The following is a 17,845-nucleotide window of genomic DNA, read 5'->3' on the forward strand; positions in this document are numbered from 1 at the left end:
TAGGACTTTCATAACTGGCGAGGAAAAGTCAATGCCTTGCTTCAAAGCTTCAAAGGACAGGCTGACTCTCTCATTAGGGGCTAATGTACCTGGTAACTTCAAGTTAAAGCCAATGCTCATGTACCATTCTGAAAATCCTAGGACCCTTAAGAATTATGCTAAAGGTACTCTGTCTAAGCTCTATAAATCAAACAACAAAGCCTGGATGACAGCACATCTATTTACAACATGGTTGAGTCAATATTTCAAGCCCACCATTGAGACCTACTTCTCAGAACAAAAGATTCCTTTCAAAATATTACTGCTTATTGACAATGCACCTGGTCACCCAAGAGCTCTGATGGAGACTGCAACGAGATTAATATTGTGTTCGTGCCTCCTCACACAACATCCATTCTGCAGCCCATGGACCAAGGAGTAACTTCAACTTTCAAGTCTTATTATTGAAGAAATACATTTTGTAATGCTATAGCTGCCACAGTTAGTGACTCCACTGATGGACCAGGGTAAAGTAAATTGCAAACCTTCTGGAAAGGATTCACCATTCCAGATGCCACTAAGAATATTTGTGATTCATGGGAACAGGTCAAAATAGCAACATTAACAGGAGTTTAGAAGAAGTTGATTCCAAACCTCATGGGTGACTTTGAGGGGTTCAAGACTTCAGCGGAGGAAGTTAACGGCAGATGTGGTGGAAACAGCAAGAGAACTAGAATTGGAAGTGGAACGTGAGGATGTGACTATATTGCTCCAATCACATGATTAAACTTTCACAGATGAGGAGTTGCTTCTTGTGGATGAGCAAAGAAGGTGGTTTTTTGAGATGGAATCTACTCCTGGAGAAGATGCTGTGAAGATTATTGAAATGACAACAAAGAATTTAGGATATTACATAAACTTAGTCAATAAAGCAGTAGCAGGGTTTGAGAGGATTGATTCCAATTTTGAAAGAAGTTCTGTGGGTAAAATGCTATCAAACAGCATCACATGCTGCAGAGAAATCATTCATGAAAGAAAGAATCAATCAATGTGGCAAACTTCACTGTTGTCTTATTTTAAGAAGTTGCCACAGCCACCCCAACCTTCAGCAATAACCACCCTGATCAGTCAGCAGCCATCAGCATTGAGGCAAGACCCTCCACCAGCAAAAAGATTATGACTTACAGAAGGCTCAGATGATGGTTAGCATTTTTTAGCGATAAAGTATTTTTAATTAAGGCATGTATATATTTTCAGACATAATGCCACTTAATATTAATAGACTTAATAGGCTATAGCATAGTGTCAACATAACTTTTATATGTCCTGGGAAACCAAAAAGTTCCTGTGACTGGCTTTATTGTGCTATTTGCTTTCTTGTGGTGGTCTGGAACCAAACCCACAATATCCCCAATGTATGCCTCTGTGCGTGTGTGTGTGTGTGTGTGTGTAACATAAGACCAACTTGAGATCTGCATACAATTCTTTCAATATTGAATAAATCCAAAACTGCCACTTGGAATACACATACACATCGACCTTTTCCCCAGTCTGATATGATCTTTAGCTCACAGACCAACCAATCTAGGTCTATTTTCTCCTCATTACAGAGGTTTGGCTGGATGAGCTCTAAAAGCCTCTCCAACTTTCATGTTCTATAATTTAACTGTCGATTGGTAATCTCTGCAAATCACAAATCAGTTCTCTAAATCGGATGGCTTCAAATTTTATTTCCAATTTTATTCCGCCATACATGTTTTAGTCCATTCCATTTACTTTTCTTGAAATTTGCAAGACCTCCTGTTGTGTTTAGGTGACAGGGTTGCTGCTTTCTACTGGAATAGCAAGTGATGAGCCTTTCTTGAATGGAACACTTTGATAATCTGATAGACTCAGGCAACTTTTTAACCAAGAGAAGCTTTTACACATTTCAAGTCCTCTGTCAAGTATTCAAGTACCATTGCCAAATATACAAACTAGCCTTCTGTATCTGGTATACTGATTTTATTCTTGTCTTCCATACATTAAATGTCACTTAAACATACAATTTGCAGAAGTTATATTTTCCTCCTTGGGAAATGCAATAAATTTGACAGGAGAGCCACTCCATTACATGACAGCACATGGCTTTTAAACTAGTTCTTGCTGACAAGACTCCTTAACACTAAACAGCATTAAATGACAAATTCCACAAATAGAGAACTATCTTAATAACAAAATGATAATCACAGAATTTTTAAGATTTGTGAATCATAAGAAAGACAAGTCCAATAAAGGATGACTAACAAAGTTTTACTGATAGATTATTGTACATACATCACTTTTAGTAGATGATTCTCAACGAGTTTCCTTCAGCTATATTTTAGAAAAAGTTCACTGGCCCATATCTCTTTCATATTTTTCATCAAATTGCCACAGAAATCAACATAAAACCCTTTCTTGGACTCTCGACCATAAATGTGTAATTTGTGAATCTGCTTTGGAAGAAAGACAAAGTAAATTACCATTAAAAGAGCAAATTGGAGGAGAAAATAGATGCTCTCATAATTTGTAATAAATACCATCACAAATTGTGACTATTTTATGTCAGAATCATAACGCTTTGGCAATATCTATGAAATTTTTAAATGTGTATATCCTTTAATACAGAAATTTAACTTCTAGGAATTTATCCAACAGATATATGTGAAAAATGAGATGTTCACAAGACTATTCACTGCAGCATTGTTTGTAACATCAAAGCTTTGTAAATAACATAGATATTCCTCAATAGGAGACCGGTTAAGCGAATTGTGCTATGCATACAACAGAATACCACATAGCACCTTAATATAAAAATTTTTCAAAAATCATTTGCATTTCCATGCACTAACAATGATCAATCCAAAAAAAATTTTTAAACAAATCTCATTTACTATAGCAACAGCAAGGATAAAATACTAAGGAATAAACTGAACCAAGGAGGCAAAAGATTTGTACACTGAAATCTAGAAACTATTCCTAAAAGAAAATACAAATGAATGGAAAGACGCACCGTGCTCACGGACTGGAAGACTTAGTGTTGTTAAATGGCCACACCAGCCAAAGGGACCTACAAATTCAATGAAATCCCTATCAAAGGCCCAACATCATTATTTGCAGAAATAGAAAAAAAATCCTAAAATTCACATGGAAGCTCAAGGGACCCTGAATAGCCAATACAATCTTACAAAAAAAGAGCAAAGGTGAAGACTACACATTTCTTGGTTTCAAAAAATACTACAAAGCAACAGTAATCAAGATGATGTGGCATTGGCATGAAGACAGATATATAAACCAATGGAACAGAAAAGAAAGCCCAGAAATAAACCTTTGCATATATGGCCAAATAATTTTCAACAAGGATGCCAAGACTACACAATGGGGAAAAGACAGTCTGTTCAACAAATGGTGTGAGGAAAATTGGATATCCACTTGCAAATAGTGAAGTTGGACCCTCAACTTACACCATATACAAATATTACCTCAAAATGGATTAAAGACCTAAACCTATAAAATTCCTAGAAGAAAACATAGGGGGAAAGATTCAGGACATTAGATTTGACAATGGTTTCTTGGATATGACACCAAAAGCACAGGCAACAAAAGCAAAATAGACAAATGAGACTACAGTCGTGTGCCACATAACAACGTTTCAGTTAACAATGGACCACATGTACAACAGTGGTCCCATAAGATTAATACCATACAGCCTAGGTGTGTAGTAGGCTATACCATCTAGGTTTGTGTAAGTACACTCTATGATCTTTGCACAACTCGGAAACCACCACATGATGCAGTTCTCAGATTTCCCCATCTTTAAGCAATGCATGACTGTATATCAAGCTTAAAAACTTCTGCACATCAAAGGAAACTATCAACAGAATGCAAAGACAACCTATTGGGGCCGGCCCCCTGGCTGAGTGGTTAAGTTTGTGGGCTCTACTTCCATAGCCCAGGGTTCCGCCAGTTCGGATCCTGGGCACAGACATGGCACCACTCATCAGGCCATGCTGAGGTAGCATCCCACACAGCACAACGAGAGGCACTCACAACTAGAATATGCAACTATGTAGTGGGGGTCTTTGGGAAGAAAAAAAAAAGAAGATTGGCAACAGTTGTTAGCTCAGTTGCCAATCTTTAAAAAAAAAAAAGACAACCTACGGAATAGGAGAAAATACTTGCAAATCATATATTGATAAGGGGTTAATATCCAGAATATATAAGGCACTTGTACAATTTAACACCAAAAAACAAATAACTCCATTAAAAACATTGGTTAAGGACTTGAATAGACAATTCCCCAAAGAAGATATACAAATGGCCAACAAACATATGAAAAGATGCTCAGCATCACAAACCATAAGAGAAATTCAAATCAAAACAACAATGAGATATTACCTCATGCCTGTTGGAATGGCTATGATAAAAAGACAGGAATAAATGCTGGTGAGGATGTGGTGAAAGGGAACACTTATGCACTGTTGGTGGGGATGTAAAATGGTGTGGCTGCTGTGGAAAACAGTATGGAGGTTCCTCAAAAAGTTAAAAATAGGATTACCATATGGTCTAACATTTCCACTTCTGGATGCATACCTAAAACAAAAGAAAGCAGGGTCTCAGAGAGATATTTGATACTGATGTTTAATGGTAGCATTATTCACAATAGCCAAAGGGGGAATCAATCCAAATGTCCTTTTACAGATGAGTGAATAAAGAAAATGTGATATACCTCAACAAAATATTGGCAACCCGAATACAGCAATACATCAGAAAGATTATACACCATGATCAAGTGAGATTTACACCAGGGATGCACAGATGGTTCAACATTCACCAATCAATCAATGTGATACACCACATTAAGAAAATGAGGAATAAAAATCATATGATCATCTCAATAGATGCAGAGAAAACATTTGACAAGATCCAACACCCTTTTACAATAAAATGGCTATAGAAGGAAAGTACCTCAACATAATAAAGGCCATATATGACAAACCCACAGCCAACATCATACTCAACAAGGAAAAACTAAGAGCCATCCCTCTGAGAACAGGAACAAGACAAGGGTGCCCACTCTCGCCACTCTTATTCAACATAGTAGTGGAGGTTTCGGCCAGAGCAATTAGGCAAGAAAAAAAAAGTTGTCCAAATTAGAAAGAAAGAAGAGAAACTCTCCCTGTTTGCAGATGACATGATTTTATATGCAGAAAACTCTAAAGAATCCATTGGAAAACTATTAGAACTAATCAAGAACTACAGCAAAGCTGCAGGGTACAAAATCAACTTACAAAAATCAGTTGCATTTCTATACTCTAATAACGAACTAACAGAAAGAGAACTCAAGAATACAATCCCATTTACAATCGCAACAAAAAGAACAAAATATCTAGGAATAAATTTAACCAAGGAGGTAAAAGATCTATACACTGAAAACTACAAGACATCATTGAAAGAAATCGATGATGACATAAAGAAAGGGAAAGATATTCCATGCTCATGGATATGAAGAGTAAACATAGTTAAAATGCCCATAATACCTAAAGCAATCTACACATTCAATGCAATCCCAGTTAGAATCCTAATGACATTCTTCACAGAAATAAAACAAAGCATCCTAAAATTCATATGGGGTAACAAAAGACCCCAAATTGCTAAAGCAATGCTGAGAAAGATGAACGAAGCTGGAGGCATCACAATCCCTGACTTCAAAATATACTACAAAGCTACAGTGATCAAAACAGCATGGTACTAGTACAAAAACAGGCACACAGATCAATGCAATAGAATTGAAAGCCCAGAATGAAAACCACACATCTATGGACAGCTAATCTTTGACAAAGGTGCCAAGAATATACAATGGAGAAAGGAAAGTCTCTTCAATAAATGGTGTTGGGAAAACTGGACAGCCACATGCAAAAGAATGAAAGTAGACCATTATCTTGCATCATACACAAAAATCACCCAAAATGGAGTGAAGTCTTGAATGTAAGATGTGAAACCATAAAACTCCTAGAAGAAAACATAGGTAGTGCACTCTTTGACATCAGTCTTACAAGGACCTTTTCAAATACTATGTCTCTTCAGGCAAGGGAAACAAAAGAAAAAATAAACAAATGGGCCTACATCAGACTAAAAAGCTTCTGCAAGGCAAAGGAAGCCATGAAGTAAATGAAAAGACAAACCACCAACTGGGAGATAATATTTGCAAATCATGTATCTGACAAGAGGTTAATCTCCAAAATATATAAAGAACTCATACAACTCGAACAAAAAAGAAACAACCTGATCAAAAAGTGGGCAGAGGATACGAACAGACATTTTCCCAAAGAAGATATACAATAAGCACATGAAAAGATGTTCAACATAACTAGTTATTAGGGAAATGAAAATCCAAACTACAATGAGATACCACCTTACACCTGTTAGAATGGCTATAATTACCACGACAAAAAACAGTCAATGTTGGAGAGGATGTGGAGACAAGGGAACCCTCCTACACTGCTGGTGGGAATGCAAACTGGTGCAGCTAATATAGAAAGCAGCATGGAGATTTATCAAAAAAGTAAAAAATAGAAATACCATATGGGGGCTGGCCCCATGGCCGACTGGTTGGGTTCACGTGCTCTGCTTCGGTGGCCCAGGGTTTCATAGGTTTGGATCCTGGGTGCGGACATGCCACCGCTCATCAGGCCATGCTGAAACGGCATCCCACATAGCACAACCAGAGGTGATCACAACTAGAATATACTGGGGGGCTTTAGAGAGAAGAAGAAGGAAAAAAAAAAAAGAAGAAGATTGGTTGGGGCCAGTCCGATGGCCGAGTGGTTAAGCTCCTGTGCTCCGCTTCGGTGGCCCGGGGTTTCACCAGTTCAAATCCTGGGTGCAGACATGGCACCACTTGTCAAGCCATGCTGAGGCGGCATCCCACATGTCACAACTAGAAGGACCCACATCCAAAAATACACAACTATGTACGAGGGGAGGGGCTTTGGGAGAAAAAGGAAAAATAAAATCTTTTCTTTAAAAAAAAAGAAGAAGATTGGCAACAGATTTTAGCTCACATGCCAATCTTTAAAAAAAGAAAAAAAGAGGGGGGCCGGCTCCATGGCCAAGTGGTTAAGTTCGCGCGCTCCACTGCGGCGGCCCAGGGTTCAGATCCTGGGCGTGGACATGGCACCGCTCGTCAGGCCACGTTGAGGCGGTGTCCCACATCCCACAAACAGAGGGACCTGCAACTAAGATATACAACTGTGTACAGGGGGGTTTGGGGAGATGAAGCAGAAAAAAAAAAAAAGACTGGCAACAGTTGTTAGCCCAGGTGCCAATCTTAAAAAAAAAGAAAAAAGAAAAAAAGAAATACCATATGACCTGGCTATCCCACTACTGGGTATTTATCCAAATAATTTGAAATCAACAATTCAAAGAGACTTATGCACTCCTATGTTCATTGCAGCATTATTCACTATAGCCAAGATACAGAAGTCAACCCAAGTGCCCATCGACTGACAAATGGATAAAGAAGATGTGGTATATATATATATATATATATATACACACACACACACACACACATAATGGAATACTACTCAGCCATAGAAAAAGACAAAACCGTCCCATTTGCAACAACATGGATGGAGTTTGAGACTATTATGTTAAGCTAAAGACCAGGCAGAGAAAGAAAAACACCAAATGATTTCACTCATATGTGGAAGATAAACAAATATATGGACAAAGAGAACAGATTAGTGGTTACCAGAGCAGGAGGGGGTTGGGAAGTGGACAAAAGAAGTAAAGGGCACATATATATATGATAAGTCACAAATAATAACGTACAACTGAAATTTCACAATGTTATAAACTATTATGACCTCAATAAAATAAAGAACATATATGTAAGAAAATGTGATATGCATACATACATATATACATACATATACACATACATACATACATACATAAATACATACACACACAATGGAATATTATGCAGCCTTAAAAAAGAACGCAATCCTTTCCTGTGCTACGACATGAACGAACCTCGAGGATATCATGCTAAGGGAAATAAACCAGTCACAAAAGGACAAATGCTTTATGATTCCATTCCTATGAAATATCTAAAATAGTCAAAATCATAGAAACAGAAAGTAGAAAAGTGGTTGACAAGGGTTAGGGAGGGGGCATTACTGTTTAATGGGTATAGAGTTTCAGTTTTGCGAGATTATGCAGTTTGAAAGATCTGTTGCACAACAATGTGGAGATACTTAACACTACCGAACTGCACACTGAAAATGGTTAAAGTGGTAAATGGAATGTTTTGCGGGCTTTTGTGCCATGATAAAAACTTTTTTAAAGAAGGCAGGGCTAGATGTACAGATATGTGAGATGTTTTCCTAGTTATACCGTTAAATGAAAAAAAAAGCAAGTCACATAACACTGTGCATAGTATTTTAATATTTGTGTTAGGGGTGAGTGGGGAGAGGAGAGAGAGGATAAGATAAGATAAAAAGTGAAATAACTCGGAAAGAATGAAAATTACACTTGATAATGGTGGCAGCCTTGGGAAAGTAATCTGGTAGCTGGGGGAACAGGGCAGGAGGCGGCTTCACTATACTTCACTATATACTCTTCGTCCCGCTTATATTTTGTACCATCTGAGTGGATTTCCTATTCAAACAATGGATGTAATTTCAATATTAAGGCAGTGTAGTATTAGTGGAAGAATGCACAGATAGATCAGTGGAACAGAATAGAGGGCCCAGAAATAACCCGCACAAACAGAGTCAACTGATCTCTGACAAAGGACCAAAGGCAATTCAATGGGGAGAGGACAGTCTTTTCAACAAATGGTGCTAGAAGAACTGGACATTTACATGCAAAGAAAGCAAAGCTAGACACAGACCTTGCACTTTTCATAAAAATTAACTCAAAATAGATACAGATCTAAATTTAAAATACAAAACTATAAACTCCTATAAGCAAAATGGAGAAAATCTAGGGGATTGTGAGTTTGGCAATGACTTCTCAGATGCAACACAAAAAGCATGATCTATTAAAGAAAAAGTTGATAACTTGGAGTTTATTATTAATTAAAAACTTCTGCTCCGCAAAAGACACTGTTAAGAGAATGAAAAGATAAGCCACAGACTGGGAGAAAATCTTTACAAGATATATCTAATAAAGGACTGGTATCCAAGATATGCAAAGAACTCTTACAACTCAACAATAAGAAAACAAAGACTCAACTTAAAAATGGGCAAAAGAACTGAACAGACACCTCATCAAAGAAGATATACTGATGGCAAATAAAGTTATAAAAAATGCTCATCATCATATGTCATCAGGAAATGGCACATTAAAAGAACAATGAGGGGCTGGTGTGGTGGCATAGTGGTTAAGTTCGCGTACTCTGCTTTGGCAGCCTGGGGTTCATGGTTCAGATTCCAGGCACAGCCTACACATGTCTCATCAAGCTATGCTCTAGTGGCAATCCCACATACAAGACAGAGGAAGATTAGCACGAATTTTAGTTCAGGGACAATCTTCCTCAAGCAAAGAGAGGAAGATTGGCAACAGATGATAGCTCAGGACCAATCTTCCTCACCAATAAATAAATAAATAAACAAACAAACAAACAAACAAACAAACAATGAGATACCACTACACACCTATTAGAACGGCTAAAATCCAAAACACTGACAACACCAAATGCTGATGAGGATGTGGGGCAACAGAAACTCTCATTCATTGCTGGTGGGAATGCAAAATGATACAGCCATTTTGGAAGGTTTCTTACAAAGCTAAACATACCTTTATTATATAATCCTGCAATTGCAAACATGAATGAATGAAAGAATTGAAAACTTACATCTACACAAAAACCTGCACACAAATGTTTATACCAACTTTACTCATAATTGCCAAAACTGGGAGCAACCAAGATGTCCTTCAGTAGGTGAATGGATCAATAAATGGTGGTAGAACCAGACAATGGAATATTGTTCAGCCCTAAAAGAAATTAGGTATCATGTCATGAAAAAACATGGATGAAATTTAAATGCATATTAATAAGTGAAAGAAGCCAATCTGAAAAGCATACATACTATATGATTCCAACTAAATGATATTCTGGAAGAGACTAAACTATAGAGACTGTAAAAGATCAGTGGTTGCCAGAGGTCGAACAGACAAAGCACAGAGGATTTTTAGAGCAGTGAAACTACTCTGTATGATACTATAATGGTGGATACATGTCATTATACATTTGTCCAAACCCACAGAATGTACAACACCAAGAGTGAACTCTAATGTAAACTATGGACTCTGGGTGATAACGACGTGTCAATATGGGTTCATCAATTGCCACAAATATACCACACTAATGCAAGTAATTAATAACAGGGGAAACTGGGGGTTGAGGTAGGTAAGGGGGTGTGTGAAAACACTCTGTACTCTCTACTCAGTTTCTCTGTAAACCTAAAACTGCTCAAGAAAAAGCCCATTAAAAATGAATGTAATTAAAAAGCATAAAGTAACAATTCATTTCTTTTCTCCTAGGTCTGTCTAGTTTTTTTAACATAGAAGAAATTAAAACCACCTCTCCACTCACATTACGAAAATTATGAGGGAGAACAGAACCTTTAAAGGTAAACCAGGTACAAACTTCCAGTTATAAAATAAATAAGTCATGGGGATGTAATGTACAGCATGGCAACTATAGTTAATAATACTGTATTGCACATTTGAAAGTTGCTAAGAGAGTAAATTTTAAAAGTTCCCATCATGAGAAAAAAAATTTGTAACTATGTATGATGATGGATGTTAACTAGACATTGTGGTGATCATTTTGCAAGATATAGAAATATCAAATCATTATGTTGTACTCCTGAAAGTAACAAGGTGTATGTCAATTATACTGCAATAAAAAAATTAAACCAAACAAGCTTAATCTTATAGCTCCAAAGCAAATAATGTATCCTTCTTAGAAACTAGTGGGAGTTCAATAAATTATGCAATACTTTTTAAAGAGTCTAAACTTAAGCAAGTTAATAATTAAGGTTTTTAACATCACTCTCCAAATCTTCTGATTTTTCAAAAAGAGTTACTAAAAAGTAGAAGAAAAAGAATCAGGTGTATTTGAAAATGAACCAAATAGAAATCTTAATTATAAATAAAGTGAAGTAAGAACCTCAATGAACTTACTGAAAGAAAAAAAAACAGCAAGAGATAGTGAATTTTAAGATAGCTATGCCAAAATAGCCTGAATTGTCTAGTTTGGGGAATATCAAGAAAATTGTATTCTTTAATGGTAAATGTCACTAACACATGCCGTTATTGTAGTAATGCCTTATTTTTCAAATTACCAAAATCAAGGTTGTCATGTGTGATGTTCTGAAGAAGAAAACAAAGTCGGCGATCACTCACAATGTGAATGCTACAAGTCATTAAAGGATTACCCTGAGTTACAGAAATTTAGCCTTTATACTGAGTAACTTTTTAAATTCCATTTTAAAGAAATGCTTTAGAGTAAAAAGGTTTGGATGATACCTCCAAAAATATAGATTAGTTTTCTTCAAGTGATATGTCTGGGTGATTTTTTTTCTGGCTTTCTACTTGTCCATTTTCTCCAAATTTCCTACAATGAGCATATATTATAAAGCTGGTAGGGAAAGTTAAATGATTCTAATTGTGGTAAGCAACAATAGGACCATCCATTTTCTGCTGGCAAGTATGAATCCTAGCATCAATCATGCCAACATAAACCTTAGCTCAATATTATTTTAAAAAGTACTCTACCAAACTTCAAATATGATGATTAAGCTTTCTGAGCTTTCTACCTTAAAGTCTTAGTAGTATCTTCTTCATAAATTCTCTTTACCGATTGAGGAAGTTCCTGTCTATTCCTAGTTTTCTGAGCTGTCATTATCACCAAACAACATTGAATTTTGTCAAATGCTTTTTCTTCGCCAATTGAGACGATCTGTGGTTTTTTTCCCTCATTTTATTAATATGTATTATGTTAATTTATTTTTGTATCACAGGCATTCCTGGGATAAATCCCACTTGGTCATGGTGTATAATCCTTTAGTATGCTGCCGCATTTGCTTTGCTGGTATCTCGTTAAGGATTTTTGCGTCTATGTTTGTAAAGAGTATTGGCCTATAGTTTTGTCTGTGTATGTGATGTCAGGGTAATACTGGCCTCGTGGAATGAGTTAGGAAGTGTTTCCTCCCCTTCTATTTTTTGGAAGCGTTTGAGAGGGATTGGTGATAATTTTTCATTAAATGTTTGGTAGAATTTACCTACTTGGGTTTTTTGTTATTGGAAGGTTTTGATTGACTCAATCTTTTTATTTTTTATAGGTGTGTTCAGATTTTCTATTTCTTTTTGAGGTTGCTATGGTAGGGTGTGTGTCCATTTCATTTAGGTTATCTAATTATTTAGCATACAATTATTCACAGTATACCATTATAAACCTTTTTATTTCTGTGATGTTAGTAATAGCCTCACTTTCATTTCTGATTTTGGCAATTTGAGTCTACTCTTTTTTTTCTAGTGTAACTAAACATTTGTCAGTTTTGTTGATCTTTTCCAAAAACCAATGTTTGGTTTTGTTGATTTTCTCTATTGTTTTACTATTCTTTATTTTGTGTATCTCCATTCTAACCTAATCCTTAGTATTTCCTTCCTTCTGCTAGCTTTGGGTATAATTTCTTCTTCTATATGTCTCCTATAACTAGTTTCTTCTATATCTATAGTTTCTTCTTTTCTAATTACTTAAGTTGTAAAGTTAGGTTATTGATTTAAGATCTTCCTTCTTTTTAATGTAGACATTTACAGGTATAATTTTCCCCCTGGGCAATGCTTTCACTGAATTTGATGCTCTTGTATGTCATGGTTTTTTTTCACTCATCTCTTTTTAGTATTTTCTAATTTCCTTTGTGATGCCTTCTTGAACTCTTTTGTTGTTTCAGAGTATACTGTTTAGGTGGTGACGTCAGCATCATGGCAGAATGAGTCACTCTCTTAGTCTCTCTCCTGTAAGTTACAACTAAATGGACATGGATTAACCAGTAGAGGACTCCCTGCGCAGCACAACAGGACGTCTAAGAGATCTACACAGCTACATATCTGAAGGGGGTGGACTGGAGGACTGGGAGGCAGTGGAACTAGGTGAGCCCAAACCTTTCCCTCCTTGGTGGCAGCAAGCGAGGTCACAGATCCTCACACAGCAGCCAGTGCAACTGTAAGAGGAGGTGGGGACAGCACGGCCTGTGTGAACACTTTCGGAGTTGTAGCCCAGCCGAGGGAGTGCCCACCTGGCCCTGGTGGCCCCACCGATTGGAACACTGTACACAGAGTGGTGATGGCTCAGCCCCCACAAAGGTGCCCGTCAGCTGAGCACAGTGCAGGTGAGAAGGCACCCTGCTGACTCGGAAGGCACCCCTGCCCATGGAGCACAGCCACCACGGGACCCGCCGATGGGCAGCTCAGCCCCTGTGTAGGTGCACCTCCTGCCTAGCGCACAGCTACTCAGCTGGTCCCCTATGGAGAAGAGAAGTGCTGGCTACGGTGTCCAACATGCCCGCACAGCACAGAGGCCCTGCCTACAAGAGCAAAACCTACAGAGCAGCTGGAGCCAGCTGGAGCAAATGCAGAGTAGCCCTAATCATAAAACATCTGGCAGATGGGGCAGGATCAGAAAACACAGCTCCTGCTCCACCTCAGCAGTGGCAGGTGTAATTTCTTCTTCTATATATCTCCTATATCTAGTTTCTTCTAGATCTATAGTTTCTTCTTTTCTAGTTACTTAAGCAGTAAAGTTAGGTTATTGATTTAAGATCTTTCTTCTTTTAATGTAGACATTTACAGATATAATTTTCCCTCTAGGCAATGCATTCCCTGCATTCAATACTACCACAAATGTGCTAGTAAAGGATCAGTTCATCAAACACCATGAATAACTACAGTAACACTTCAGAGCAGAAGGAAAATGACAAGTCTCCAGAAACCAATCCTCGACTCACAGAAACTTACAATTCAAACGACAGACAATTCAAAATAGTTATCATAAAGAAGCTCAATGAGTTACAAGAAAACTCAGAAAGACAGTTAAACGTGCACACGAATAAAATCAGTGAGCAGAACAAGTGCTTCAACAAAGATTGAAACTCTAAAAACAAAACAAACAGAAATTATGGGTATGAAGAACACAATTAACGAGATAAAAAATAATCTGGAAACTATAAAAAATAGAGCTGACATTATAGATTACAGAATTAGTGATTTAGAGACTAGAAATATAGAAATGCTTCAGGTACAGGAGGAGAGAGAACTAAGATCTTTAAAAAATGAAGAAATTCTGTGAGAAATATCTGACAATTAGGAAATGCAACATAAAGATTACAAATACTCTAGATGGAGAAAGGAGCAGAGGGCTTGTTCAAAGAAATAATACCTGAGAACTTCCCAAACCTAGGGAATAAACTGGATTTACAAGTATACAAAACCAATAGATCTCCTAATTAAATCAATGCAAAAAGACCTCCTCCAAGGAATATACTAGTAAAACTGGCAAAAGTCAACAACCAAGAAAAAATATTAAGGGCAGCAAGACAGAAGAAAATAACCTACACGGGAACCCCTATCAGATTTCAGGGGATTTCTCAGCAGAAAACTTACAAGTTAAGAGAAAATGGAATGATAGATTCAAAATACTGAAAGACAAAAACTTTCAGCCAAGAATACTCTATCCAGTGGAATTATCCTTCAGATATAATGAGGAAATAAAAACCTTTCCCAGATACACAAAACCCAAGGGAGCTCAACAAGACCTCTCTGACAAGAAATGATGAAGGGAGCCCTATTTCATGTACCAAAAGGCAAAGGTTTACAAAACCTTGATCAAGGAGGTAAACAGAATCACAAAATTGCAGCTCTATATTACAATAGGTCAGTAAACACTTAATTGTAACATAAAAGACAATGGGAAGGAAAGCATACAAGTAAGTATAAACACTTCAATTTAGTCACAAACTCACAACACAGAAAACAATTTGTGAGAACAATAACTCAGAAGAGGAAAAGGAAAGGGATGGAACCTGCTTAGAATAATGGAGATAAGAGGCTATCAGAAAATGGACTATCTCATCTATGAGATCTTTTATACAAACCTCATGGTAACCACTTAAAAAAAAAGCCAGAGGAGTTGGGCTGGCCCAGTGATGCAGTGGTTAAGTTCACATGTTCTGCTCCATCGGCCCGGGTTTCACCAGTTTGGATCCCAGGTGCAGACCTACTCACTGCTTGTCAAGCCATGCTGTGGCAGGCATCCCACATATAAAACAGAGGAAGATAGGCACGGATGTTAGCTCAGGGCCAGTCTTCCTCAGCAAAAAAAAAAAGAGGAGGCTTGGCAGTAGATGTTAGCTCAGGGCTAATCTTCCTCAAGAAAAAAAAAAAAAAAACCAGAGCAGAGCCACAAATCATAAATAAAGAGAAAATTGCCAGGAGCCGTGGCTACATCATTTGATCGGCTGTTTGACAGGGTCCAGCCAATTAACGCTGAGGGGTACAGGGTCGCCCCTTGGTGAAGAATAACCGGCCGGCCCCTCACATAGTTCTGAAACCTGTGCTGCTTCTAATTGCCCTTCATTCCTTTTCCTTTCTTAACCTCCAGTTTTCACTCCTTTGGGTGGCTGCTTGGGAGGCACTACCTCCTGGGAAAATTAGATATAGTAAGAGAATGTGACCACCTGCAGGTAACTTTCAAGATATTTTTCAGTTAATTAATGGAGGAGCACACAGTCCCTTTTGAGACAAGCAGAAAGGAATCCTGCCCAGATAAGATGTCGAGTTAGGTTTATGGCCTCCATCTGGTGAATGTTTCCTTCTCCCTCCAGTTCTTTGTCTAAATATATATATGCATCGTCCTTCTAAGTTTGCTGGTTAATTGGATGATCAAGAAGTATCTATATATTATTCTTGACCTTCTGCTTTCTGTTAAAATGTTATAGAGGTTTTCTCCTAAAAGCACTAAATAATAAATAATTGATGAGTAGAAGGGCCAAGGGGTGCAGGGATGCCCCTCGGTGAAGAATGGCCGGCCGACACCCCTGATATTTTCTGAATTATATGCATGCTTTCTATCAAGGTTATGTCTATACTTGTTTCTGTTTTTCATTCTTGAAGATATATACTTTAGCTTAGCTTTTCAGCCCTTTACTTTACTAACAAAATGATACTTTCTCCAGCAGTGTGCTTAAGGGACTGTGAGCTCTACAATCTAAAAGACAAAGGAATGCTTTCACCCCCTAAAGGGCACGAAAATGTAAAGATGTTTAACTGCCCACTGAGAATGCAATTAGCCCTGGGGATAAGATACCCTGGAGTCACCTTTTGTTCCCATTAACCATCTACACTAATGGCATAAATGATTGAGGGAGGCAGGGATGGCTCCATCAGCATGTAACCAGACGGTCCGGAGGCCTGGACCTTCCCTCTTTGATTTAACCTTACCATGAATTATAACAGAAGTCTAGGTACCTATCTCTTTTAGCTTAGAGACAATAAACACTAGTTAATTGTGGAGAAGACTACCATTAACCTTAGGCTCTATAGAATAGAATGCTAATAAATATTCTTGTGCTCGTTTTTTACTTCCTTATCTCTCCGAGAATATTTGTAGAGCTATTTCTGTACTAATCCTGAAAAATATAAATACGACACTTGTGCACAGTAAAGTTGGACTTGCTAACACCAACCCAAGTCTCACATCCCCTTTATTTTCCCCTCATTGCGCCGACGCCATCCATCCCTCAGGAACCTGGACTCCGCCGGGGCGGGACTCTGGCAGAAAATTGAGAAAACCGTCACAGAAAACCACCAGTCTGAAATAGCAGTCAGAAATACAAGGGAAAAGAAATGATAGAAATATAGAGCAACCAGAAAACAAGAGACAGAATGGCAATATTAAGCCCTCATATATCAATAATCACTCTAAATGTAAATATATGGAATTCTCCAGTCAAAAGACAGAGAGTAGCTAGACGGATTAAAAAACAAAACCCAACAATATGCTGCCTCCAGGAAACACATCCCAACTGTAAAGACAAATATATGGACAGAGTGAAGGTATGGAAGACGACAGTCCAAGCAAATGGAAAGCAAGAGAAAGAAGGTGTTGCCATACTTGTATCAGACAAAGCAGATTTCAAGATAAAAAAGACAATGAGAGACATGGAGGGGCAGGCAGCATACAATAAAAAATGGACATTCCACCAAGAGGACATAATGCTTATGAATATATACGCACCTAACACAGGAGCACCAAAGTAGAAAAAGCAACTATTAACAGACCTAAAGGGAGAAATCAACAGCAACACAATAATAGTAGTGGACTTCAACACTCCATTTAGATCAACGGATAGATCATCCAGACAGAAAGTCAACAAGGAAACAGTAGCCTTAAATGCAATACTGTTCAAGATAGACTTAACAGAGAACATTCTATGCAAAAAACAGCAGAATACACATTCTTCTCAAGTGCACATGGAACATTCTCAAGGATAGACCATATGTTGGGAAACAAGGCAAGCCTCAAGAAATTGAAGAAGATTGAAATAATATCAAGGATCTTTTCTGACCACAATGCTATGAAACTAGAAATCAGATACAAGAAAAAGGATGGGAAAGTCACAAATATGTTGAGACTAAACAACATGCTACTGAAAAACCAGTGGGTCAATGGAGAAATCAAAAAATACCTGGAGACAAATGAAAATGAAAACACAACATACCAACTCTTATGGGATGAAGCAAAAGTGGGGCTAAGAGGGAAATTTAC

Source organism: Equus asinus, unplaced genomic scaffold (assembly GCF_041296235.1).
Source record: "Equus asinus isolate D_3611 breed Donkey unplaced genomic scaffold, EquAss-T2T_v2 contig_1, whole genome shotgun sequence".
Taxonomy (NCBI): domain Eukaryota; kingdom Metazoa; phylum Chordata; class Mammalia; order Perissodactyla; family Equidae; genus Equus; species Equus asinus.